Here is a 25,900-nt window from a genome sequence, read left to right on the forward strand (position 1 = left end):
GAAAGTGGGACATATTGGAAAAAATTCAAGAAATGCATTTTCTGCATTAACAAACGTTAAAACACGCCCGAGACAGACCAACACATCAAGAGACAACACTGTCCTGAACGCATGGGGCCTTCCAAACGTGACGGGCCGTTTCCCAGGTGGTAACTATTGTGTATGTCACCTCACTACAACCACTAAAAATCTGGAATTGGAACAAGGAAAAACCTGGCCCCTAAAAAACATACTAACTGTAACTCCACATATGTCATATACATGATAGACTGGCCATGTTGCCTCCGGTATATTGGCATAACGAGCAGGAAAATAAAGACTAGAAACCGAGAACACAGAAGAAATATATGTTGCAAAAGGAATACCACCAGAATGACGGATCACTACATTAAAACAGGGCATACCCCCAATGACCTAAGATAGGTCATTATAGAACAGACTGAAGTCACAGCCGGTACAGGGGATAACCTATCATTACAGAAGGAATAACGCTGGATTCATCGCCTTTCGACCCATAACATCGGGTTAAATGATAAACTCCCATGGAATGCACTTAACAACCACTAACCAGGCACCAATCACCAGTACATGTTATCAGCTGGCACTGTGACCACCCTCTAAAACACAAGGCACAATATATCTAATCAGCGCAAAAAACAGAATATTACAAACTCCAATGTGAAAGACATGTACCCCTATATATACACTGAAATAAACACTAAGTGATATATAGTCACCAGTATTGACATACCAATACCTAGATTATCATAACTAAGGGACAAACATTCCAACTGGGCACACTCTACGTTTGGTATAACCATCAGCATTCCACATAATATACCTATAAAAGGGTGGCAACATCACCATTAGACTACCCCGAGGGGCCACATCACAACTGGAAATTGTGTGCCCCCCCTTTTACAAGCAGTCATCAACTTGTATTCGCAAAATATTCGGTCAGGAGGACCATTATCCTAACGCAACACGGTCAGTAACACCTCAAATACATCTATTGTAACACATGACTCGCAGGCGCTAATAAGGCCCGAGACACTCCCATTATAAAATATTCTTTTCTTATACTTTTTTTCTTTTTTTTGATACTTTCTGAGCAATGCTATCTGAGCAATTCTTTGACACAGTATGGCCCGATATAGGAAACATAGTCTGTCCTCCCTTTCGCCCTTTTCGCATCACCACGCCCCGAGTGTTGACGTGACCACGCCTCCGCGTGATGACGTGTTCACTCCAATCACCGGCGACAGATGGTGGGAAATCGCACATATAAAGCCGGTCTCTGGACACTGCCCACACCGACGGAATCCTGACCCGAGGCGGCAACAGGTACTAGCAGAGGGCAGAGAACCTTGACGAAGTAAGTAGGGCTCCCAGGCCCAAACTCTGGATTAGAACGAAGGGTTTCCCTAGCAACAGATCCCCTTCGGCAACCTGTTACTTCCTTCTGTTTTCATATTTTCAGCATGTGACTACAGGTCCTGCCCCCTTGCGAAATTCATGCTGACCATGGCGAATTCACCATAGTAAGCATCCTTTTAAAACCACTAAAACTGCATCAATACAACCGCTAAGAATATAATCACAGTAGCGCATATATCCCGTAACCAAACACGACACCCGCACGGGTGAAAAATATCATCACCACCGTATAAATTGATAAACGACCGCGTATGGCACTGCATGTAACACAGATGAGTACATAATGTTCTCATCCTGAAGAAACTATTTGTCCATGTATATGTTTCTGTGTTTTGTCTGTCTTCTTCCTTTTCAGGTTTTTACAACAGAACTAGGAGAATACAATCCCCCTCCTCAATCGCACCTTAGTGTGAGCGACACTTGTTATTTCACTTGGCCAGGTAGACTTCACCTGACCACCACACTGTTTTTTAACACACATCACCTCACAGGTCCGTAAGAAAGCCAGCATACTATAGAGACTGGCTGAAACATGTAGACCTATTCCCAGGATATTAGAGTCATAACAGTAAAATCAACACATATCCGCCCTTTTCTATTTTAACCCTGTCATAGGGCCCACCATTAAAATGACCGTTTATTACTAAAAGGGACCCCATAGACAGTTTTAATATCACTGTCACTGCACCATATTGCACCCAAAAAAAACCATTCTGCTGTCGTTCAGGTGTAGTAGCACACTTGAGGTGCATTCGGCACCTTGGGTGGGACCCAATGATTAAGCATGCCACCAACTAGGTTGGTGGGTGAGGGTTTTCACAAAAAAAAATTGGTTTCCCACAACACAAACACCAAGTTTGAGCCAGTTCTTCTTGATTATAATTTTATTTAAAAAGGGTAAACAAACTAGCCCCCCGTTGACTCTTCCTCTCTCTCTTATTGATTTCTACATTAGACAGCGCAAGCTGTGAGAGCATTTTTCTTCCTACTACCTCTTTAAGCACTACCTAATCTATATATAATGGCGGAAAATCCAGGCCTAACATTTATAGAAGAGGATATCAATGAGATCCTCGCAGGTCCACCATTTATTCAATGATTTTAACATTTCCCAAACCATATCAAAAACCACCGACTGGGAGAAGCTCACAGAGCAAAAGAGAAATAGGATCTGAACAATCCTACATGGGGTGATGCTGACCGAATATTTATGCAGCAACACAGCCCCCAAAGGCTTGCTGGTGACCACTGCACCCAGAATCTTTCTGGATGATCCATCTTTCAGGAAGGACTTGGCCCAGATAGCGTGGCACTGCACAAAAGATTGGATAGTCCTGATCATAAAAACGGCCAAAAGACTATCTGATGCCGTGCTCATAGAAATACAGATCAGTGAGAACCAATTCAAGACTACTATTACCTCCTTTAAAAAGAATCTAGACGAGACCAATAAAGAGATGAATGAATACAAAGAATATTTGACACAGTCACAAATCACAAAGTTCCAGAAGGATGTCAAAAGATTCTCTTCTTCCAAAGTCTTCCCATATGCAGACGAGGACTACGTCGCACCAAACAAACAAGAGACATTGTCAGACATCTCAGGAGATGACACATCGACGAACAGTAGATCCAGCACAGGCAGCAACCAAAAATCAAGGGGGAGAGGCAAACCCCATTGATGGCCGCAACAGTGGGAGGCATATCCCCACCAAGGCCAGAATTTCTTCCCCTCTACATTCAACCATCCACCCCAAAACCCTATCTTTGGATGGCACCCCCAGTTCCACCCAGCAACCCAACACTTCTTCTCACAAAATCACTGACCGCCTTTTTTTAGGGAGAGGCAGGAGAGAAAGAGGCAGGAGGAGAGACAGACAACAGGTACATTGGTGGGAGGAAGAAGGACCAGTGGGAGCTCACACCAGAAGCAAATCCAAGGAGCCCCAACCAGGACCGAGCGGACAGAGACTATAAGGAACACATGCCAGGAGCAAAACCTAGAATTTAACCTTTCCTCGACAGTTCTAACAACCACTGAAGAACAAGTCTTGAACAAAGGACTGAGCTTTGTTCCAACCGCCCGCCTAGATGAATTAAAACTCCACTGTGAGTTAGCTCAATATTTCCGTGAACTAAAACTGAAGGCTTTCTTTGAGAATCAGACCCCCATTGAGAACACAGAAAATCCTAATGAAACTGGATTGAAAATGAAGTCTACTTTCTGTCCCCCACCTTCCACCACACAGGTGGAACTCATTGATTTTGAACAGGCAGTCTATAAAGAGATTGAAGAGACTACAGAAAATGAGACCTTCCACAACCTGACAAAGGAAGAATGGGAAGCCCTACGTAGTCTCCCGAATAACGCCTCCATCATCATCAAAACTGCTGACAAGGGAGGAGGCATAGTCATACAAGACAGAGGAGACTACACAAAGGAATGCAGACGCCTCCCTAATGACAACCGAAACTACAGGCAACTTAAAGAGGACCCGACAGCAGTACTAAGGAATACTATCCAGACATTAGTGGAAAAAGCAGAGACAAGGGATCACATCTCCAAGCAAGAGGTGGATTTCCTGTGCACCAAAAAAGCCAGAATCCCATATTTCTACACGGTGCCAAAAATACACAAGGAGATCAGACCACCACTGGGTCGCCCTATTGTGTCAGGAATAAACTCCCTCCTGGAACCATATTGCATTTCTGCAACTTTTTTCAGAACCATTTGGTGCAGAAATCGACTACCTATTTAAAGAACACCAAACATCTCCTGAATCCATCCCATCAAAGATATACCTTTTGACCCACTCAACCACCTCCTAGTGGGACTTGACAAAGAGAGTCTCTATACGAGTTTCTAAGAGTCATCAAACAAACACTGGAAGGAACATTGTGGGATTTCAACATACCTAGAGAATCTATTATGCAATGCGCAACCCTTGCCCTCAAAGAGAATTACTTTGAATTTGAAGGGGACTTTTTCCTACAAATGAACTGAACATCAATGGGCAGTACATTCGCCCTGAGTGTGGCAGGCATCTATGTGTATAACTTCGAAACTACACACATCCTGACCCCACAAAACCCTTTCAAAGCAAACATAAAATTTTGGTGCCGATTCATTGATGACATCTTGATGATATGGGTAGGCCAAGAAGATATCCTCGCAATTTTCCTGACATGGCTTAATAGCTGTGACCCATATTTATGCTTCACCAGTACAGCGGACAAAAGGAAATTGGCATTCTTGGATCTGACGATAGAAGCAAAAGAAGGTTTCTTACAAACTACCACCTTCTACAAACCCACAGGCAGAAACTCTCTTCTCGGATTCAATAGCTTCCACCCGCCCTCACTCAGGGAAAACCTACTATATGGTCAATTTCTCTGGATCAAAAGGAACTATAGCAACATTGAGGACTTCCAGTCAAAATCAGTACACCTAGCGGAAAAACTCAACAACAGAGGTTTCCCAAAGAAAATCATACGCTCTTCTAAGAACAGAGCACAACATCAGAACAGGGAAGCTTTATTAGAAGAGAACCAAAGATCTAAAACAACCATCCCACTGACGTGTGTCACCACTTACAACACTGTCTCAAACAAAGTAACCAAAATCATCAACAGGAATTGGCAAATTCTCAACACGGGGAAACTAAAGTGTGAGAAACCATTATTCTACTTCAAATGAGCAAGCAGCTTAAGGGACCGCCTGATCTCCACACACCCGAGACAGACCAACACCTCAAGAGACAACACTGTCCTGAACACGTGCGGCCTTCCAAACGTGACGGGTCATTTCCTATGTGGTAACTGTTGTGTATGTCACCTCACTACAACCACTAGAACTCTGGAATTGGAACAAGGAAAAACCTGGCTCCTAAAATAACATAATAACTGTAACTCCCCACATTTCATATACATGATAGAATGCCGGTGTGGCCTCTGGTATATTGGCATGACGAGCAGGAAAATATAGACTAGAATCGTAGACACAGAAGTAACATACGTTGCAAAAGGAACACCACCAGAATGACGGATCACTACATTAAAACAGGGCATACCCCCAATGACCTAAGATGGGTCGTCATAGAACTGATTGAAGTCACAGCAGGTTCAGGGGCTAACCTATTATTACAGAAGGAACACCTATGGATTTATCGCCTTTCGAACCCATAAGATCAGGTTGAATGATAATATCCCATGGAATGTACTTAACAACTGCTAACCATGCACCAATCACCAGTACATGTTATCGGCTGGCACTGTGACCACCCTCTAAACCACAAGGCACAATATATCTAATCGGGGGCAACACCGGAATATGACAAACTCTAAGGGGAAAGCCATGTACCCCTATATATACACCAAAATAAACACTAAGGGCCTCATGTAGGTAGCGAAATACCGGTCGGTAACGGCCGATTTTCGGTAATTTTACCGTTACCGACCGGTATTTAGGCCATTGGTATGTAGGGGGACAAATTTTGCTTTCGGAATTTACCGAATCGGTAAAATTACCGAATCGGTAAAAATACCGATTCGGTAATGTTACCGAATCGGTAACTTTTCCGAATCGGTAATTTTACCGATTCGGTAAATTCCGAAAGCAAAATCGAGATGTAGGGGGAGTGTGTGTGTGTGTTTAAGAGTCGGTATTTACCACCAACTTATAGTTGGTGGTAAATAATGAATGTATGTGTAAATGCATTTTTACGCACGTAGCAGTGTGCAATGTGGCATACATACATGCCCTTAGGGCATGTATGTGTGCCACATGTGCACACATGGCCGAATCAGGGGTGCAACAGGGTGTCAATGTGACACCCTGCCACCCTTGTGTGTGTTCCCCCCATTACCGAATCGGTATTTACCGATTCGGTAATGAGGCATACCTTCCCATCAATGGGAAGGTATGCCTCATTACCGAATCGGTAAATACCGATTCGGTAATTACCGACTAGTAACGATTCGGTAAAAAATACCGACTCATTACCTACATACCAGTTACCACTTCTAAAATACCGATTCGGTATCGTTCGGTATTTTAGAAGTGGTAACTGGTATGCTACCTACATGAGGCCCTAAGTAACATATAGTCACCAGTATTGACATACCAATACCTAGATTATCATAACTAAGGGACAGACATTCCAACTGGGCACAATCTACGTATGGTATAACCATCAGCATCCCACATAATATACATATAAAAGGGACGCCACATCACCATTAGACTACCCCGGGGGGCCGCATCACAACTGGATATTGTGTCCCCCCCTTTTTACAAGCAGTCATCAACTTGAATTCGCAAAATATTTGGTCAGGAGGACGCAACACAGTCAGTAACACCTCAAATACATCTATTCCAACACATGGCTCGCAAGCGCTAATAAAGCCCGAGACTCCCACAGCATAATTATAAAATATTCTTTTCTTATAAATGTTTTCATTTTTGATACTTTCTGAGCAGTGCTTTCTGAGCAATTCTTTGACACAGTATGGCTTGATATAGGAAACATAGTCTGTCCTCCCTTTCGCCCTTTTTCCCATCACCAGGCCCCCAAGTGTCGATGCAACCACGCTTCCGCGTAATGATGTGGTCACTCCCATCACCGGCAACAGATGGCGGGAGATCGCACATATAACGCCGGTCTCTGCACACTGCCCCGCACCGACAGAATCCCGACCCGGGCCGGCAACAGGTACTAGCAGCGGGCAGAGAACCTTGATGAAGTAAGTAGGGCTCCCGGGCCCAAACTCTGGATTAGAACAAAGGGTTTCCCTAGCAACAGATCCCCTTCTGTAACCTGTTACTTCCTTCAGTTTTCATATTTCCAGCGTGTGACTACATGTCCTGCCCCCTTGCGGGATTTATGCTGTACATGGCGAATTCACCATAGTAAGCATCCTTTTAAAGCCACCAAAAACGCATCAATACAACCACTGCGGATATTATCTCAGTAGCACATATATCCCGTTAGCAAACGCGACACACGCACGGGTGAAAATTACCATCTCCACCGTATAAATCGATAAACGACTGCGTATGACACTGCGTATGACACAGATAAGTACATAATGTTCTCATCCTGAAGAAACTATTTGTCTATGTTTCTGTGTTTTGTCTGTCTTCTTCCTTTTCAGGTTTTTACAGCAGAACTAGGAGGATACAATCCCCCTCCTCAATCGCACCTTAGCATGTGCAACACTTGTTATTTCAGTTGGCCAGGTAAACTTCACCTTACCACCACACTGTTTTTTAACACACATCACCTCACAGTTCCTGAAGAAAGCCAGCATACTATAGAGACTGGCTGAAACATGTAGATCTATTCCCAGGATATTAGAGTCATAACAGTAAACTCTACACATATCCGCCCTTTTCTATTTTAACCCTGTCATAGGGCCCACCATTAAAATTACCCTTTATTACTAAAAGGGACCGTATAGACAGTTTTAATATCACTTTCTCTGCACCATATTGCACCCAAAGAAAAACACTCCGCTGTAGTTCAGGAGTTGTAGCACACATGAGGTGCACTCAGCACCTTGGGTGGGACCCGATGATGAAACATGCCACCAGCTAGGTTGGTGGGTGAGGATTTTGATAAAAAAACAATTGGTCTCCCTCAACATAAACACCAGGCTTCAAGGGTTTGAGCCAGTTCTTCTTGCTTAAATAATAATACCCTTAGGTGGAAGACAGGTAAAATAAAGCTATTTTTGGCTTTAACTAAATCAGGGCTGTTATATATAGTAAATCTGAGTGCTTCCAAGTAAAACACAAGGCTCAAAATAACAAATTAGATGTATGTAATTGCATTGATATAGCGCTTGCTACCCATGATGATGGTAAGCAAGCGCTATATAAATACAACAAATGAGAGAGAATTTTTTCTTTTTTAAATGGATTTATAATGATTTAGTGTCCATCAGGCAATCAAGAATTTTTGCCAACAGCATCATGTATTCTTGGGGGGCGGGGGGGGGGGGGCTTGGGGCTTATTTTTTAGTCAGTACTAGGAGTTTTAAAGAGCTAACAACATGCAAAGTGATTCTGGCAAAAAATGGCTGATGGTGGGTGGCACCGCACTTATTATTGGGACAGGGACTTTTAAAATGTCCCTCGCTGCCTGTCCTATACAAGAAGGAAGGCACGCTTAGGCCGAGGCACTAATGCGGCCAGTCAGGGTGATAGCTTGATAATAACCTCATATCACACAGTTACTGTAAAATCCATGCAATTACTATAACATTCTGTGTACACAAGAGGCGGCGTAGAGCAACCCGTTCTGGTGTTCCTCTACCACATGATTGCTCTGTGCCTCTGTTTGGATATGGCTGGACATGTGCACTACAGTAGGAACATTAGTTAATTTGAGCCGGTGGGTACAGGTGGGGCACACCAGCGCCCATTATTGGGGACCAACAGTCATTTTGACTTATCCGACTTTGATCCAGAGCGAGAGAGAAAAAACGCTGAAGGGTGAAAGAAGGAAGAAGAGAAACAGAAAAAACAGTGACAAAGAAATAAATAAAGCAAAGATGAAAAAGTGCGGAAAGAGTGAGATAATGTGTTATAAAATGCCTGATGGTGGGTGAAGAGGCATGACCTGGAATCAAGACTATGCACCCTTGGAATCCACCATGCTGACCTTTATTAGTACTGCACACGGGCTTCTGAGCAAAACCCTGGGTAATATTTTACAAATTAAGCACCGAGCAGGGACAGACGTGAGGTGCTCTATTTCACTGTGCCTTGTTGAGGACTGCTGGGTGCTGACACACTACATTCCATCTCACAGAATGCCGTGTCTGACTTTTGCCCAGGGTTTTTGGTAGCCAAACCTATAATAGATTGACAAAGTGGATCAGCATGGCACTGTGGATGGAGAGCACCTGGCACTATGCTCACCAAAGCATGGTGAGCCTACAACTGCTCGGCCTTTGTGTGGTTTACCCCTTGGTCCTTGTTACCATCTCTGCGAGTGGCAGCTGGTGGTTAGAAAACATGGAGAAAAAAGGTGCACAGATCCATATCGAAAACACATACACATTTCAAAGGCTCAGTTGAAATGCTTCTTGGCTGCACAACCTTTGCGCCTTGCTCTCCTCGAGCTGACACACTTTTGCAGTCAGCTGGTGCCTACCCTGCCACCTACTACCCTCTGCCAAGCTTAAACTTGCAAGTGCAGTCCTGTGGGTTAACACATGGGCTGCTGAAGCACAGTCCATATGCCTCCCCCTTTTTAATGTCCACCTGAATAATGAATATTATAGCTTGAGCTTGGTGCCAGAGGCAAGAGATGACTTTTTACAAAGGTGAGGGACCCAGTGAGGATGCGAATGGCTGAGATCTGGGTTAATATCCTAAACCAACCCAATGCCCCACCACAAATTCAAAGCAATGAAGCAGTCTGAGACCATACATCACTGAAAAACATACCACAGCCACATCATGACATTGTCAACATCCATAACACAAAGAATAGGTACTGGGCAAATGACAGCAGAAAGAGAAGCAGTCCAAGGTGCTGTCGAACAGATTAGGTACAAACAGGACAGCAATTGTGAAACCGTCTCTGCAGAACAGGTAGATGTCAAGCAGAAGTAGAAATGTGGGCTTCTCACAGAACAGATGCAGATGAGGAAGGAGCAGTGAAAATTTCACTTCCTTAAAGAACAGACGCAACTGAAATGACAACAGTGCAAGCTTACCTCTGTTAAAGAATTTGGGCCTCATTTATGAGGCCCCTTGTGCCACCGGAACCGTCACTTTTTGTGACGTCCTGTGGCACAGGAGCCTGCATGATATTTATCAGGCAGCACTAAGCCACTTTTGTTGGCTTAATGCTGCCTGTTAAATATTGTTCCCTTTAATGCAGTTTTCTGCGTTAAAGGGACCTGCAATGTGTGTTGCTGGGATCCATGACTTTTTGACACTGCCCCAGATTAATGAGAAATTGTAAATCTGAGGCAGCACCAACAACTTTGTAAGGGAGGCACAACGAGGAGAAATATCTTTATTTCTCCTCGTTTTTCCTCTTTCTATGTTTGCTGCATTCTGCACAACACATAAAAAGAGGAAAAAGCCTCTTGTGATTGTTTGTGTATAGTAAGGTTTCCCTTCCTGCACAAACACAATAATCCCCTCAATGCAGGCACCCTTGCACTGTGGTGCAAAGGTGCCTGCGTTGACGCACGGCAGCCCATTGTGCGCCGGCATAGGGGACAAGGACAGGTATGCGCCATATCTGATAGATACAGCTCATTCCTGCCCTTTTCTTTAACCTTAGGGCAGCGCAGCAGGAAGGCCTGCGGCGCTGCCCAACGGCAAAAACGAATAAATGAGGCCCTGTGTATGTCCTGGCAGCAGCAATGTACACTTCATGGCATATAGGGACTCTACAGTGACACCTTTCATTCCTCATAAAACTGGTAATCCTTGACAGCAATAAAGATGCTTTCCTTGCTAATAGTAGTTAGCAGCAGTGGAAGCTTACCCTCCATTTAGAAGAGGCACAACCTGGCAGCTGACAACACACGTGTAGTCACACTAGTTTACTTAAGATGCTTCTGTCATATCCTGAAACTTCTGAAGCTGTCATGCCGAGTCCTGCTCTTACCACAACAACGACTTTTTACATATCTTGGAGCTTTGCTGCTGTCATAGAGTCTTGCTTTCAATGTCTGCAGGCCTTAACGCTGCAATTCTCTGTAACTCGTGCTCTTCTTGTCTCCGCCAGCAAGTGTTGCTGCTATTATATGGCATCAGTTTCTGTTACTCTCACTCTAGCGCATTACTGTCAATAGGTTGAACTCATGCCAGCTGTCCTGCTTCTTTAGCTCACCATGCACAGTGCTGTCAACCACTGCTGCGACAGCTGTCAGTCTTCCTGCTGTCTCCTCTGTGGACTTGGTTGGAGTAGGCAAACCCCAAATTGAGTGGATGGGTGTGCCTAGCATCAGGGACATCTTAAGGGTTTTGGGGGCCCTGGGCCAAACATATTTTGGGGGCCCCTGTTCGGAACAGCTTTGAATTTATGATCCAATTTCAGCTCTTTCAAGCCCCCAGTGGCCAGGTCACTGAGAGTGCACAGGCACCCTCCTCCAAATTGTAAATGTGTTTACATCTAATATTCGGGGATAGTGTTTTTTCAATATTATAACACAGTAGCAGCTCACTAAGGGTCCTACAAATATTCTATGTGACCCCCTCCCATTTCTTATATATAAGATCCCGTTTTGATCTAAAAGAAACTTTTTTTATAGTTATTGCATCAAACATAAACACAACATTTCTCTGCAAATTGTCTATAATAGACTTTCAGACATCACCCACATTAAAAATAAATGAAAGAAAAACAGTATTTAAAATAATCTGTTTAAGAATTATCAAGGTCATCAGGGAAATATTCTCTGCATAACAGAGGGGCCCCAGGAAAGTTTGGGGCCCTGGGCCACATCCCACTTTGCCCATGCCTTAAAACGTCTCTGCCTAGCATAAAGCCTGTGAGATTATCTCAACTTCAGGGTACAGGAGGAGGAGTTTCCTGCAGCAGCCTAAAGCTAGTCATGCTTCCCTCTGCAGACAAAATGTCTAAGCACTCCCTTATCTTGCTAGCTATTCTTTCTTTCTTCGTGTGAGAGATCATCAGACATCTGTTCAGGTGGAGGAACATGAGCCCCACACTGGCTGGGGGGGGGCAGGTGTTATCTACTATACTACAGGAGCCCAGTGTGAGGGGTGCAGAAGGTTCATGGGCATTCTCACACCTTCCCACATGCAATGGTCTTTGCCCAGATCTCTGGCTGGCTATCCTCATGCCTCAGTCAAATCTTGCAGTGTCTTGTGATGTTGATCCTCACCATATCAAGATCTAATTTCTACATAGCTCTACTCCATTATAAATATGTCTGCCAACATTATTTACCACGATGCATTTCTACTGCAGCATGTGCACATTCAAATCTTGTCATCTTTAGCCAGAACTCTTAAATTTGGAGAAAAACAAACTGTCACAGTGCACGTTTGGCCGAGGCATATATGTTTATTTTTAAAAGAGAACCTACAGCTCATAAAACAGACCTGCAGTCATAGTTGTAATTTGGGCTTTTTTTATCACAGTAGAGCATATATTGCCATTTTAAGAACGGATTTCAGGACAAAAGACTGAAAAAATGTATTAACCTTTTGTACAATACCTTAAATGATAGAAAATACAAAAGTATAAATGAAAAGGTACATATCATCTGGACTGTGATCCCTGTTGTACCTTGATAGGTGCAATGGAGATACATTACTAAATAGAAATGATTAAATCTTTGAGAAATATGTAAACATTTATGGTATATACCATGTAATACTTCAAAGTGTAGTATATGTGCACATAAATAAACCTGAACCTTAAACGAAAGACAACGTAATGAAAGTGCAAATCCTGTGTGTTGGACCCGGCCTCGTGGCGTGGTCCCCACCCCCGTGGATTGTGCCCGTTCCCCGCCCCGGCCTTCACGGGCCACCCTTCTGAACTGCACCGAGACCCCTCATCCTGAGCTGCACGAGGTCGCGTACCCATCGTGGCTCCGCCATCTTGTTGGCCTCCACGTGACACTGTGCACCAGCCAGTGCAACCCCGCTCAACCCGGCCTCGACCCCAGCGAAGCCCCGACATCAAGGCACCACGAACTGGCCAGGGGGTGCCGCAGGAACCATTCATCGCCCCCGGCGGAGGACAGTATCGATGGGACCCCCAACTGTCCTCCCCTCTCTAGGTGTGATCGCCCTGCAACTCTCGTGGGCCTGGCGCCTCTCATGCTGGGCGTCTGGCCACCTCCGCCCGGCACCTCCGCCCCCACCGGGCGCCTGGGTCCGGACATCAAAGGGCTCCAGACCTATATCTGGGGCGACCCCGCCACACACCAGTAGTTGTATCCCGGAGTCGAGAGCCCTGCTGATTGAATCGTGGCTGACCCCACGGAGAAGAACCTTTGTCGGAACCATCACGAGCCCTGCTGACTGCGTCGCGGCTCCTTCTTGTGAACACTTTGAAGCCACCCGGAACATCGGAGCCCTGCTGACGCTGTCGCGGCCCACCCTCGCTGAAGCCTCCCTCGGAGCCCTGCTGACGACGTCGCGGCTCGAGCTGAGCAGAAACCATCTTGAGAGCCCTGCTGATTTGATCGCGGCTCTCCACGAACTGAACTCCAGAGCTCTGCTGACGCCGTCGCGGCTCGACCCCTCCGAGATCGGGAGGCCCTCCAGCTTGAGGATAAGAACTGGGCCCCAGGTACCCTCGTACCACACCCCTGCTAAAGACTGTCCCGCTACCCCTACCCTTCCAAAGAGACACTGAGACTTTTGGTGGATCCCTCGATCCCTTCGTGTAAATATTGACCTCGTAACCTTTTTATTGCTGATAAAGAATTGCTTGTCTTGAGACAACCTCCTTGAGTCCTGTGTGGTGGTGTTACTGTGCTAGTACGTGATAGGAGAAGGATCTCTCAGGAGACTTCTCGGCAGCGCTCGGCTACCTCGTACAGTGTGAGGGCCCCCCTTGGTGGTCTCGCCGACTCCTCGGGGTCCGCCTTCCAACATTTGGTGGCCAGCGACGGGATCCGAGCCAAACGCAGTACGTACCAGCCAGTACCCACTAGCTACCCATCCAAACGAACAGTAATCATGAGCAGCCAGGAAAACAACGCGACAATGGAGTTCCAGCCCGAACGGCTGGAAGAATATACGCACAAAGAGTTAAAACAGTTCTGCAAAGCCAAAGGCATTACAACCATCGGCCTAGGTACCAAAGAGGAGATGCAGAAAGCTCTGAGGACATGGCTGGAGGCCGGGGCGGGCCCCTCCCAGGAAGAGGGTCCCTTGCCCCTGACTGAGACCACATCAACCGCACTAACTCCGGCAACCGGGGGAAGAAAGAGCCTAGAAACCGGCCTCTCCGAAGAAGAAATCCGAGAGCGGGAGAAGGTCCGGAACCACGAGCTAGAGCTCGCACGACTGCGGCTGGACGGCGAACTCCAGCTGGCGGAAAAGAAACTGGCCCTAGAGCAGCTACGGCTACAAGAGGAGATAGAAGAGAAGAGACGGCACCGAGAGTTGGAGGAAAAAAGACTGACCCTTGAACACGAGCGAAGTCTCAAAGAGCTAGAAATCAAGGCAAAGAACGGGGGGACCAACACCCCCAGTAATAGAGACACCCTACCGCCTGCCGAGGCCAAGGTACATATCCCGAAAGATGTCGTCAAGGAGTACTATAAGAATGACGACATCCAACAATGGTTCAGGGCATACGAGGTGGCCATGACCTCCCATCGGGTGCCCCGAAAGGACTGGGGCGCCGGCCTGTGGGGTCGGTTCCTGAGTGAAGGTCGAGACACACTGCTCCAGCTGCCAGAGGAGGTGCTGACCTCCTACGACCACATGAAGGAGGCCCTGCTCACCCGCTACGGGCTGACCGCGGAAATGTACCGCCAGCGGTTCAGAGACTGCAAGAAGATCCCGGGTACGACCTGGGTGGAATATGTGGACTTTTTCAGCCGGGCCCTAGAAGGATGGATCAAGGGTAGCAAAGTCACCACCTACGGGCAGCTGGTCGACCTCATTGTTTGGGAACATCTCTACAATAATTGCTTCGTGGAGCTAAGGCAACACCTCCTCGACAGCAAGATGACCGACCCACGAAAACTCGCCGTCGAGGCCGATCGATGGGTCAACACCCGAGTCCCCCGGAACTCGATGGGGGAGTACCAGAGGAACCCCACCGGACCTCCCCGCCAACGCGGTGGAGGGGGAGGGCCGAACAGGAACCGAGACCCCCCCCCGCCGGGGCTCCCAGGAGCCCACCTCGAGGGCCACCGCAGCAACCCCTCTCCCCGAGCCTAGCCCGAAGAGGGGCGGCCCCAGCCAGAACCGGACCACGGCCCCCAGTAACATGCTACGGCTGCCAACAACCCGGACACTATGCCAGCGATCCGGTCTGCCCCCTGAACCGAAGAAGCGGGGCCGGCGGGCCCCCGCCCCGACAGCTGGCGGCCGCCGCCCTGGGAGAAGAAGAGGAAGAGGAGACCCTCGACCGAGGGACCACTGAATGGGAGCCGGCAGCCATGTCCCTGGTCTGCCTGGGTAGCCGAGAAATGGTACCCTGCACCCCCATCCCAAGCAACACCCAGAAGTACCGGCAGCAGGTCACGGTCAATGGACAACGGGCCGAAGCCCTTCGTGACTCCGGCGCCAGTGTCACCGCTGTCCGCTGCCACCTGGTGACCCCCGAACAGATCCTACCGAATGTGCTATGCCCCGTCCGGACGGCCGACAACAGCGAAAGCCTGTGCCAGATGGCCCTGGTCCCCTTCGAATGGGGAGGGGTGACGGGCCTGTTGAAGGTGACGGTACGCTACGACGCCCCCGTCGACTGCCTCCTGGGGAACGACTTGGAGAGTTCCCCCTGGGCTCAAGTAGAGCAACGAGAGCACCTCCGAATGCTGGGACTATCCGACTGGGCCTGCGCCATCACCCGGTCCATGACCGCCCGGGCCCCCCGCTCCTCCTCGTCCTCCGGGGCCGCCCAGCCCGAGGGGCTCGTACCCCCTCCCGCCATCAGCGAGGGGGAGGCGGACACCGACCCTGGACCTAGTGAATCCTCCCCCGAGGAGACGGCTTCCCCGTGCGCCCTACCAGAACTGACACAATGGCGACACGAAGGGGGCCCCACCCGGGAGCAGTTCCAACAAGAGCAGCAGTCCTGCCCCACTCTCGAAGGGGTCCGCCAACAAGCGTCCGCCCAAGCCAACGGGGACCAGACCGGCACCCACTGGGTCTACTGGGCCGAGGGCCTGCTATACAGTGAGCAAAAAGTGGCAGAACTCGGGGCCAGCCGAGTGTTGGTGGTCCCCCTCCGCTTCCGGGAGTTCCTGCTCAACCTGGCACATGATGTGCCCCTCGCCGGACACTTGGGGCAAGACAAAACGTACAGCCGTCTGGTGACCCACTTCTACTGGCCCCGGATGCGGAGAGACGTGGACAACCACTGCCGGTCCTGCCAGACCTGCCAAGCCAGCGGGAAGACGGGGGGTCGGGTCAAGGCCCCCCTCCAGCCCTTTCCAGCCGTCAGCACCCCGTTCGAACGGGTCGGAATCGATATCGTGGGGCCCCTGGACCCCCAGACCGCCCTGGGCCACCGCTTCATCCTGGTCCTCGTGGACCACGCCACCAGGTACCCGGAGGCGGTCCCGCTGAGAACTATAATGGCCCCCGTGGTAGGCCGGGCCTTAATGGGGATCTTCTCCCGAGTGGGATTTCCCCGCGAAGTGGTGAGCGACAGAGGCACGAACTTTATTTCCAGGTACATGCGGTCCCTGTGGCAGCAGTGCGGGGTCACGTACAAGTTCACGACCCCCTATCACCCTCAGGGGAACGGACTGGTTGAGCGGTTCAACAGAACATTAAAGGGAATGATTCAGGGCCTGGAAGAGCCCCTCAGGCGGAGATGGGATGTTCTGCTGCCGTGCCTCCTGTTTGCCTATCGGGAGGTCCCGCAGAAGTCCCTGGGGTTCAGCCCGTTTGAACTATTGTACGGACACCCGGTCCGCGGACCGCTCAGCCTGGTCAAGGAGGGCTGGGAGACGAAGCCCCAAGGCACCCCTCCTGACGTCTACCGATACCTCCTGACCCTCCGAAACCAGACCCGCAAGTTCCGAGCCATGGCCGAAGCCAACCTCGAGGCCAGCCAGGAGGACATGAAGCGGTGGTACGATCGGAACTCCTCTACCATAGAATTCGAGCCAGGTCAAAAAGTATGGGTCACGGCCCCGGTTGAACCCGGCGCCCTCCAGGACAAGTGGACGGGGCCCTTCAAGATAGTGGAGAAGAAAAGTCCCGTCACCTACCTGGTCGACCTGGAGTCCCCCCGGAACCCCCTCCGGGTCCTACATGCTAACAGGCTAAAACCCCATTTTGCCCGGACCGAACTGAGCCTGCTGCTGGCGACCGACGAGGGGGGCGAGGACGACTCCGAGCCCCTGCCCCACCTCTTGCAGTCCAACGTCCATGATGGATCAATAAAAGGTGTCCAACTCGCCTCTTCCCTGACTCCGGAACAGCGCAACGACTGCCAGCAACTGCTGCAGGACTACGCAGCCCTCTTCTCCCTCACCCCGGGGGTGACCCACTGGTGCGTCCACGACGTCGACACCGGGGAGAGCCCTCCCGTGCGACACAGAGCCTACCGGGTACCCGACCGAGTGCGGGCATGCATCCAGGCCGAAGTAGCAAAGATGCTGGCCCTGGGGGTCATCGAACCCTCCGACAGCCCGTGGGCCAGCCCTGTCGTCCTGGTGCCAAAGGCCGCAGCTCCCGGCCACCCCCCGGAGTTACGATTCTGCATGGACTACCGAGCCCTGAATGCAGTGACCAAGACGGACGCCCACCCTATACCCCGGGCCGACGAGCTCATCGACCGCTTAGGTGCCGCTCGCTACCTGAGCACACTGGACCTCACCGCCGGGTACTGGCAGATCCAGCTCACCCCCGGCGCCCAAGAAAGATCCGCCTTTTCTACCCCGGATGGGCATTACCACTTTCGGGTGATGCCCTTCGGAATGAAGAACGCCCCGGCCACTTTCCAAAGACTGGTGAACAAGGTTTTGGCCGGGCTTGAGGCCTTCAGCTCGGCCTACCTAGATGACATTGCCGTGTACAGCAACCACTGGGCAGAGCACCTCCTTCACATCAAAGCCGTCCTGGCCGCCCTCCAGCGGGCCGGGCTCACGATCAAGGCCAGCAAATGCCAGATCGGCCACGGATCCGTGACCTACCTGGGCCATCAAGTGGGGAGCGGGCAGGTGGCCCCTCTCCAACCAAAAATAGATGCCATCCAGGCCTGGGAACCCCCCACTACCCAGACTGCTGTCCGGGCCTTCCTGGGTCTCACCGGATACTACCGGCGGTTTATCCGGGACTATGGGAGCATTGTTGGCCCCCTCACAGAGCTAACGTCCAAAAAGCAGCCCAAGAAGGTGCACTGGACACCCCGCTGCCAAGCAGCCTTCGACACCCTAAAGACAGCAATGTGTACTGCCCCGGTGCTGCAGGCCCCTGACTACAATAAGGAGTTTGTGGTGCAGACGGACGCCTCCGAGTATGGGATCGGGGCCGTCCTGTCCCAGGCCGATGAAAAGGGGCTCGACCGACCAGTGGCCTTCATCAGCCGACGGCTACTGCCCCGGGAGCAACGATGGAGCACCATCGAGCGTGAGGCCTTCGCTGTAGTGTGGGCCCTCAAGAAGCTCCGGCCCTACCTCTTCGGTACCCACTTCCGGGTCCAGACCGACCACCGGCCCCTGCGGTGGTTAATGCAAATGCGGGGCGAGAACCCCAAGCTGCTGCGGTGGTCCATCTCGCTACAAGGAATGGACTTTGACGTTGAACACCGGCCCGGCAATGACCACGCCAACGCCGACGGCCTGTCCCGCTTCTTCCGCCTTGACGAGGAGAATCCCCAAGGAGATGGGTGACTCTCCATGCCTTCGGCTGGGGGGGGACGCCTGTTGGACCCGGCCTCGTGGCGTGGTCCCCACCCCGTGGATTGTGCCCGTTCCCCGCCCCGGCCTTCACGGGCCACCCTTCTGAACTGCACCGAGACCCCTCAGCCTGAGCTGCACGAGGTCGCGTACCCATCGTGGCTCCGCCATCTTGTTGGCCTCCACGTGACACTGTGCACCAGCCAGTGCAACCCCGCTCAACCCGGCCTCGACCCCAGCGAAGCCCCGACATCAAGGCACCACGAACTGGCCAGGGGGGGCCGCAGGAACCATTCATCGCCCCCGGCGGAGGACAGTATCGATGGGACCCCCAACTGTCCTCCCCTCTCTAGGTGTGATCACCCTGCAACTCTCGTGGGCCTGGCGCCTCTCATGCTGGGCGTCTGGCCACCTCCACCCGGCACCTCCGCCCCCACCGGGCGCCTGGGTTCGGACATCAAAGGGCTCCAGACCTATATCTGGGGCGACCCCGCCACACACCAGTAGTTGTATCCCGGAGTCGAGAGCCCTGCTGATTGAATCGCGGCTGACCCCACGGAGAAGAACCTTTGTCGGAACCATCACGAGCCCTGCTGACTGCGTCGCAGCTCCTTCTTGTGAACACTTTGAAGCCACCCGGAACATCGGAGCCCTGCTGACGCTGTCGCGGCCCACCCTCGCTGAAGCCTCCCTCGGAGCCCTGCTGACGACGTCGCGGCTCGAGCTGAGCAGAAACCATCTTGAGACCCCTGCTGATTTGATCGCGGCTCTCCACGAACTGAACTCCAGAGCCCTGCTGACGCCGTCGCGGCTCGACCCCTCCGAGATCGGGAGGCCCTCCAGCTTGAGGATAAGAACTGGGCCCCAGGTACCCTCGTACCACACCCCTGCTAAAGACTGTCCCGCTACCCCTACCCTTCCAAAGAGACACTGAGACTTTTGGTGGATCCCTCGATCCCTTCGTGTAAATATTGACCTCGTAACCTTTTTATTGCTGATAAAGAATTGCTTGTCTTGAGACAACCTCCTTGAGTCCTGTGTGGTGGTGTTACTGTGCTAGTACGTGATAGGAGAAGGATCTCTCAGGAGACTTCTCGGCAGCGCTCGGCTACTTCGTACAGTGTGAGGGCCCCCCTTGGTGGTCTCGCCGACTCCTCGGGGTCCGCCTTCCAACACTGTGTAATACCAATATATCACAATGATTTGCATTCAGTCTACTCACAAGACATCATGGGGAGCACAACATAATGCCTAGGGGAAAACCCCAAAAGAATAATATTGTTCATAAGGATTAGTGAAGGTCTTTTTTCCCCCCAACTAAATAATTTTGCAGGGGTATAATAGAGCCTAAACAGAGTTTTAAAATGTTGAGCTTTTAGATTTGCTGCCATAAAAAATGTTTTCGACAGGTAAAGAGACCTACACAAGTCCACATCTTGATCCACCAGCTTCCCTGCCCAAACACTTTCTGAACTGGCAATATCATCTTGATTGGCATTCAACATAATTAAGTATAGATCTTTAACCCGTGGCTGCCTATGCCCCAGTCAGTCAAGTATCTGTATATTATCCAGTTCAGCTATTTGGGCCATTGCTAATTTGATTATCTCCCTAAATTGTAAATACTTGAAAAAAGTCTTAGTATCTACACCGAATTGAATCTGAAGCTCTTCAAAAGATTTAAACTCAGATTGATCAAATAAATCCCCTACTACATTGATTCCTGCCTGCTCCCAATTTTTACCTAATTTATCATAGAGTACAGAGGGGAACAATGACGAACGCCATATAGAAAGATACCTATGAACCTTAGGGATTCTCAGGAGTTTACTTACTTTATTCCATACATTCCAAGCAGTTCTAACTATCTTGAACCACGTTTTTTTATAATAACTCCCCTCAAGTTGCCTTAATAAAACACCTGAAGCGAGGTCCCCCAAAGCCAACTCATAAATAGAGGGGGGAGTCTCCCTACTTTAGTCTGCCGAAATAATTCCTGTAGTGATTTTAGGCCGAAAAAGGCTAATCATTTGCTGCAAAGTTACAGCCCAAAGATAATATAGCATATGGGGGATTGCCAAACCGCCACGGTTTTGTGGCAGAGTCATCAGCTTTATTGATCTTCTAATCTTTTTATAGTCCCAAATGAACTGTGAAAATATTCCTTCAATTTTTATAAAAAACCCTTTTGAGGGTTCCAGCGGGATACATCTAAATAGATAATAAAATTTAGGGAACATAGTCATCTTTATGACATTAGCTCGTCCTATAATGGAAATATGTAAATTATCCATTCGCTTTAAATCAGTACTAATCTTATTTATCAGCTGTACAGAGTTAATGTCCCAGATCGTCCCTACCGCCGCATTTATATTTATCCCTAAGTATGTAGCCTCCGAGGACCTCCGTACATCGTGAAACTGTGTATTTTTAGAGCAGACAATCTTAGTTTTTCCAGTGTTCAGCCTATAACCAGATTGACTACCGAATTCCATTGCCAAAACTTCAATTAAAAAAAAAAAAATTTAAAAAAAGGATTAGTGAAGGTCAACGTTTGGAGCATCTTCAACTACATCCTTAATGCTCTTTGTTACATTAACTATAAAAATAGATGTGCTGTAGTGACCAAGTCAACCTGGGAAAGTGCTTTTGAATCCAGCATGGCACTGTGATGCAAGTGAAGGGAGAGGATGTGGTGTAAAGGCCAGAGCTGCCGACTTTGGAGCTGGGGTACCAGTTTTGAGTCTCAGCATAGTCTCAACATAGTGTGCGATTCTGGCCAAATCACCTAATCTCCCCCATTTCAAAACATAAAAAATGTAGGTGTACTTATGTAATGTAACTGGTGCTCATGTGAAACTCTCTAATGCAGGGTCAAGTTCAAGCTATATAAATCTACCAAAAAAAAACCTGTGATGCCAAAGTAAGTGTGTGCAGTAAGATAAAGGTTCAAGCTACGGTTTCATGTGTAAGATCTTGCATCGTCTTCCATCGCTCCATTTAAGGTACAACACTTTGTTACTCTCTAGCTAGGTCCATGTTATTTAAATATTTATACATGTATGTTTTTACACTGTGAACAGGCCTCCCAGCTTATTCCACTCTGTGAATGCCGATCCTTCTAAACTCTTGGTGAACCTCAGGATTTTGAAATCCAGATAGAAGCTCTGCATAATTTTCCTTATCCCAAGACAGGCTCTACACCTTTATTTATTTTTTATTTTTTTTGTAAACAGATTTTATTAATCAATATTCAAGTGCACAGAAGCAATACAGTGGGAATTTAGAGCGTACATCTTGTGTCCGATAACATATATCAACACAGATATCTTATGGTCTCATATTATCCGGTGTAGAATCTCACCATATGTAGTCCATGTATAAACTGCGCCCCGAATGTGTCGGTCAATCCAGAGTTCCCAGGGAAGTTATGCTCCGCATCCCTATGATACGAGATCGACATCTCATCAGTCCGTCCCAATACGAGTTCACAAATACTACGACAAACAATAAAATTAATGAAACCCTCTCTACCCCCCCTCCTCCCCCTTATGCAACTCCCCTCACCCCCACCCCCCCAGGCATGTCGCTCAATCATCTATACCTCTGTGGAGAATTGTGTTCAGTCCTGCAAGACAACAGACACAGTGAGGCCAGTATGTAGGGATCCGATAAAGGGAACAGAGGCTCTACAACTTTAATGGAGTTCATATAAATCAACTTCTCCATGTGTGTCAGAGCAGTTTCTTGTGCTCTTTTTGAGATCGTCTAACATTGTTACCTGAAAACGTTTGTTTAATATGCAGGTTGTGTTGCTTTTAGTAAGAAAAGACACATTTCCACTAAGGGCTCAGTGCTTTCTTTTCTGTGTCAAACATGCACACCTGGACAAGAATCGCTCGGTACCTGCCATCTTGCAGTCCTCTGATGGACACAGGTCTGGTGGACACTCTTGAAGCTCCAGCAGTGTTTACTGTCTCAGTGGAAAGGATTGGCAAAGACAATAGATCTGGCTTTAATGTGCTAAAGCAAGAATTCAGGCATACACAAATGCTGTCTGCATGTGTTAGATCAGTGACACTCAAAGTAGGACCCTCCTGACCTTTACATTCGTCCCCCTGGGCAACAGCACCTCAGGGCTGCTGTTTACAGGACGCAGTACTAACATAAAAAAAATACTGAATAAACAGCAAGCATGTATTTAAAGGTTAAGTGCAGTTAAGGAAAGAATGTAACTAGGGTGTAGTGCACCCCTTAACTTTAGAAACACCTTCATTTTTGTGAAAATACGATAGTTTCTACAAAATTCAAAAACTGTATTTCATTAGCCTGCAGAACCGTTTCACCTTAGTAAATCAGCTGATAGCAGTGCATTCAGAATAGTGGTAGCCAAGAGGCTTATCACTAGGCGCTGTAAAGCTGAGGATCCCCGACCATACAGGCTTGGTCACAGTCCCTGTTAAACTGGGCTAGAGCAGAGGGAATGCACTACAGAGGGAAGATATCTTGGGATTACGCAAATATTCGATCTCAAAACTTTGGAACATGATACTATTGGCACTCCAAATGGTGGTGGCGCCGGAGGCTGCCCCGGACAACCCTGAGGAAAACGCACCGCAAAATTCAGCCACAGCAGCATTAATGTCCATATAGTACCCTGCCCTGTGCTCACACCAATCACCACACATGATATAATTATAAGAAGGCTAAAGGCATTGCAGTTGGATGGTAAAAACTGCCATCGTAACAAGACATGCCAGAAACCGGTCCTAGGAAGCTTGTTTCCGGTCCAGGGAAGGCATGGCTTGGCAGTTTGGGCTGGACTGTTCCCATGAGGCACAGGGTCAGACTGATTTGCATATGGCCATTTCTGAACTGGGGTGGCAGAGTGGGCTAAAGAATGGTGATGCATCAAACCCGGGTCTGTTGACTGGGTGTGAGTGTTTGATTGGTTCTGATGCTCCGTCCATCACCACCCCCTTTTGTACCGCTTTGTTCGCCATAAGTTGGCAGGGTATGCTCAGACGCGAGTCCCTTGCTCACTTTGCCACTGGATTCAAGCAAGCCTGGCTGAAGACGGCTGAAATGCCAGAAACCGGTCCTAGGAAGCTTGTTTCCGGTCCAGGGAAGGCATGGCTTGGCAGTTCGGGCTGGACTGTTCCATGAGGCACAGGGTCAGACTGATTTGCATATGGCCATGTCTGAACTGGGGTGGCAGAGTGGGCTAAAGAACAGTGATGGATTAAACCCAGATCAGTTGACTGGGGGTGAGTGCTTGCAATGTTCAACACTCTGTCCATCATTTCCTTTGGTTTTTGCTTTGTTTGCCATAAATTGGCAGGGTATGCTCAGACGTGAGTCCCTTGCTCACTTTGCCACTGGATTCAAGCAAGCCTGGCTGAAGACGGCTGAAATACCAGAAACCGGTCCTAGGAAGCTTGTTCCCGGTCCAGGGAAGACATGGCTTGGCAGTTCGGGCTGGACTGTTCCCATGAGGCACAGGGTCAGACTGATGTGCATATGGCCATGTCTGAACTGGGGTGGCAGAGTGGGCTAAAGAACGGTGATGGATTAAACCCAGATCAGTTGTCTGGGGGTGAGTGCTTGCAATGTTCAACACTCCGTCCATCATTTCCTTTGGTTTTTGCTTTGTTTGCCATAAGTTGGCAGGGTATGCTCAGACGTGAGTCCCTTGCTCACTTTGCCACTGGATTCAAGCAAGCCTGGCTGAAGACGGCTGAAATGCCAGAAACCGGTCCTAGGAAGCTTGTTCCCGGTCCAGGGAAGACATGGCTTGGCAGTTCGGGCTGGACTGTTCCCATGAGGCACAGGGTCAGACTGATTTGCATATGGCCATGTCTGAACTGGGGTGGCAGAGTGGGCTAAAGAACGGTGATGGATTAAACCCAGATCAGTTGACTGGGGGTGAGTGCTTGCAATGTCCAACACTCCGTCCATCATTTCCTTTGGTTTTTGCTTTGTTTGCCATAAGTTGGCAGGGTATGCTCAGACGTGAGTCCCTTGCTCACTTTGCCACTGGATTCAAGCAAGCCTGGCTGAAGACGGCTGAAATGCCAGAAACCAGTCCTAGGAAGCTTGTTCCCGGTCCAGGGAAGACATGGCTTGGCAGTTCGGGCTGGACTGTTCCCATGAGGCACAGGGTCAGACTGATTTGCATATGGCCATGTCTGAACTGGGGTGGCAGAGTGGGCTAAAGAACGGTGATGGATTAAACCCAGATCAGTTGACTGGGGGTGAGTGCTTGCAATGTTCAACACTCCGTCCATCATTTCCTTTGGTTTTTGCTTTGTTTGCCATAAGTTAGCAGGGTATGCTCAGACGTGAGTCCCTTGCTCACTTTGCCACTGGATTCAAGCAAGCCTGGCTGACGAAAAACGATGGATTTAGGCCCAGATCTCTGAACTGGGGTGAATGTATGACATTGTTATGCATTCTGTCCATCAATTGTTGTTTTTGCATTTGTCACCCCGAGTTGGACGGGTATGCTCAGACGTGAGTCCCGTGCTCTCCATGCCACTGGAATCAAGCTATCCTGGCTGAAGAGGGGTGAAACCCCGAAACCGGTCCTAGGATGCTTGTTTCCAGTCCAGTGAGGACCTGGCTTGGCAGTTTGGGCTGGACTGTTCCCATGAGGCACAGGGTCAAGACTGATTTGCATATGGCTGGGTTCAAACTGGAATGGCATGGTGAGCAAAAAAACTATGGATTTAGGCCCAGATCTCTGTACTGGGGTGAATGTATGACATTGTTCTGCATTCTGTCCATCAATTGTTGTTTTTGCATGTGTAAGAGAGTAGCAAGTCGAAGGCTCGATTTTTTTATTTAATGTAGGCTTTTATTGTTTCTTACAATAAAAATAACTCAATTGATCTGGGAAATAACGTCACCTTTAATTTAAGCA

The sequence above is a fragment of the Triturus cristatus genome, chromosome 9 (genome assembly GCF_964204655.1).
Source record: "Triturus cristatus chromosome 9, aTriCri1.1, whole genome shotgun sequence".
Classification (NCBI taxonomy): Eukaryota; Metazoa; Chordata; class Amphibia; order Caudata; family Salamandridae; genus Triturus; species Triturus cristatus.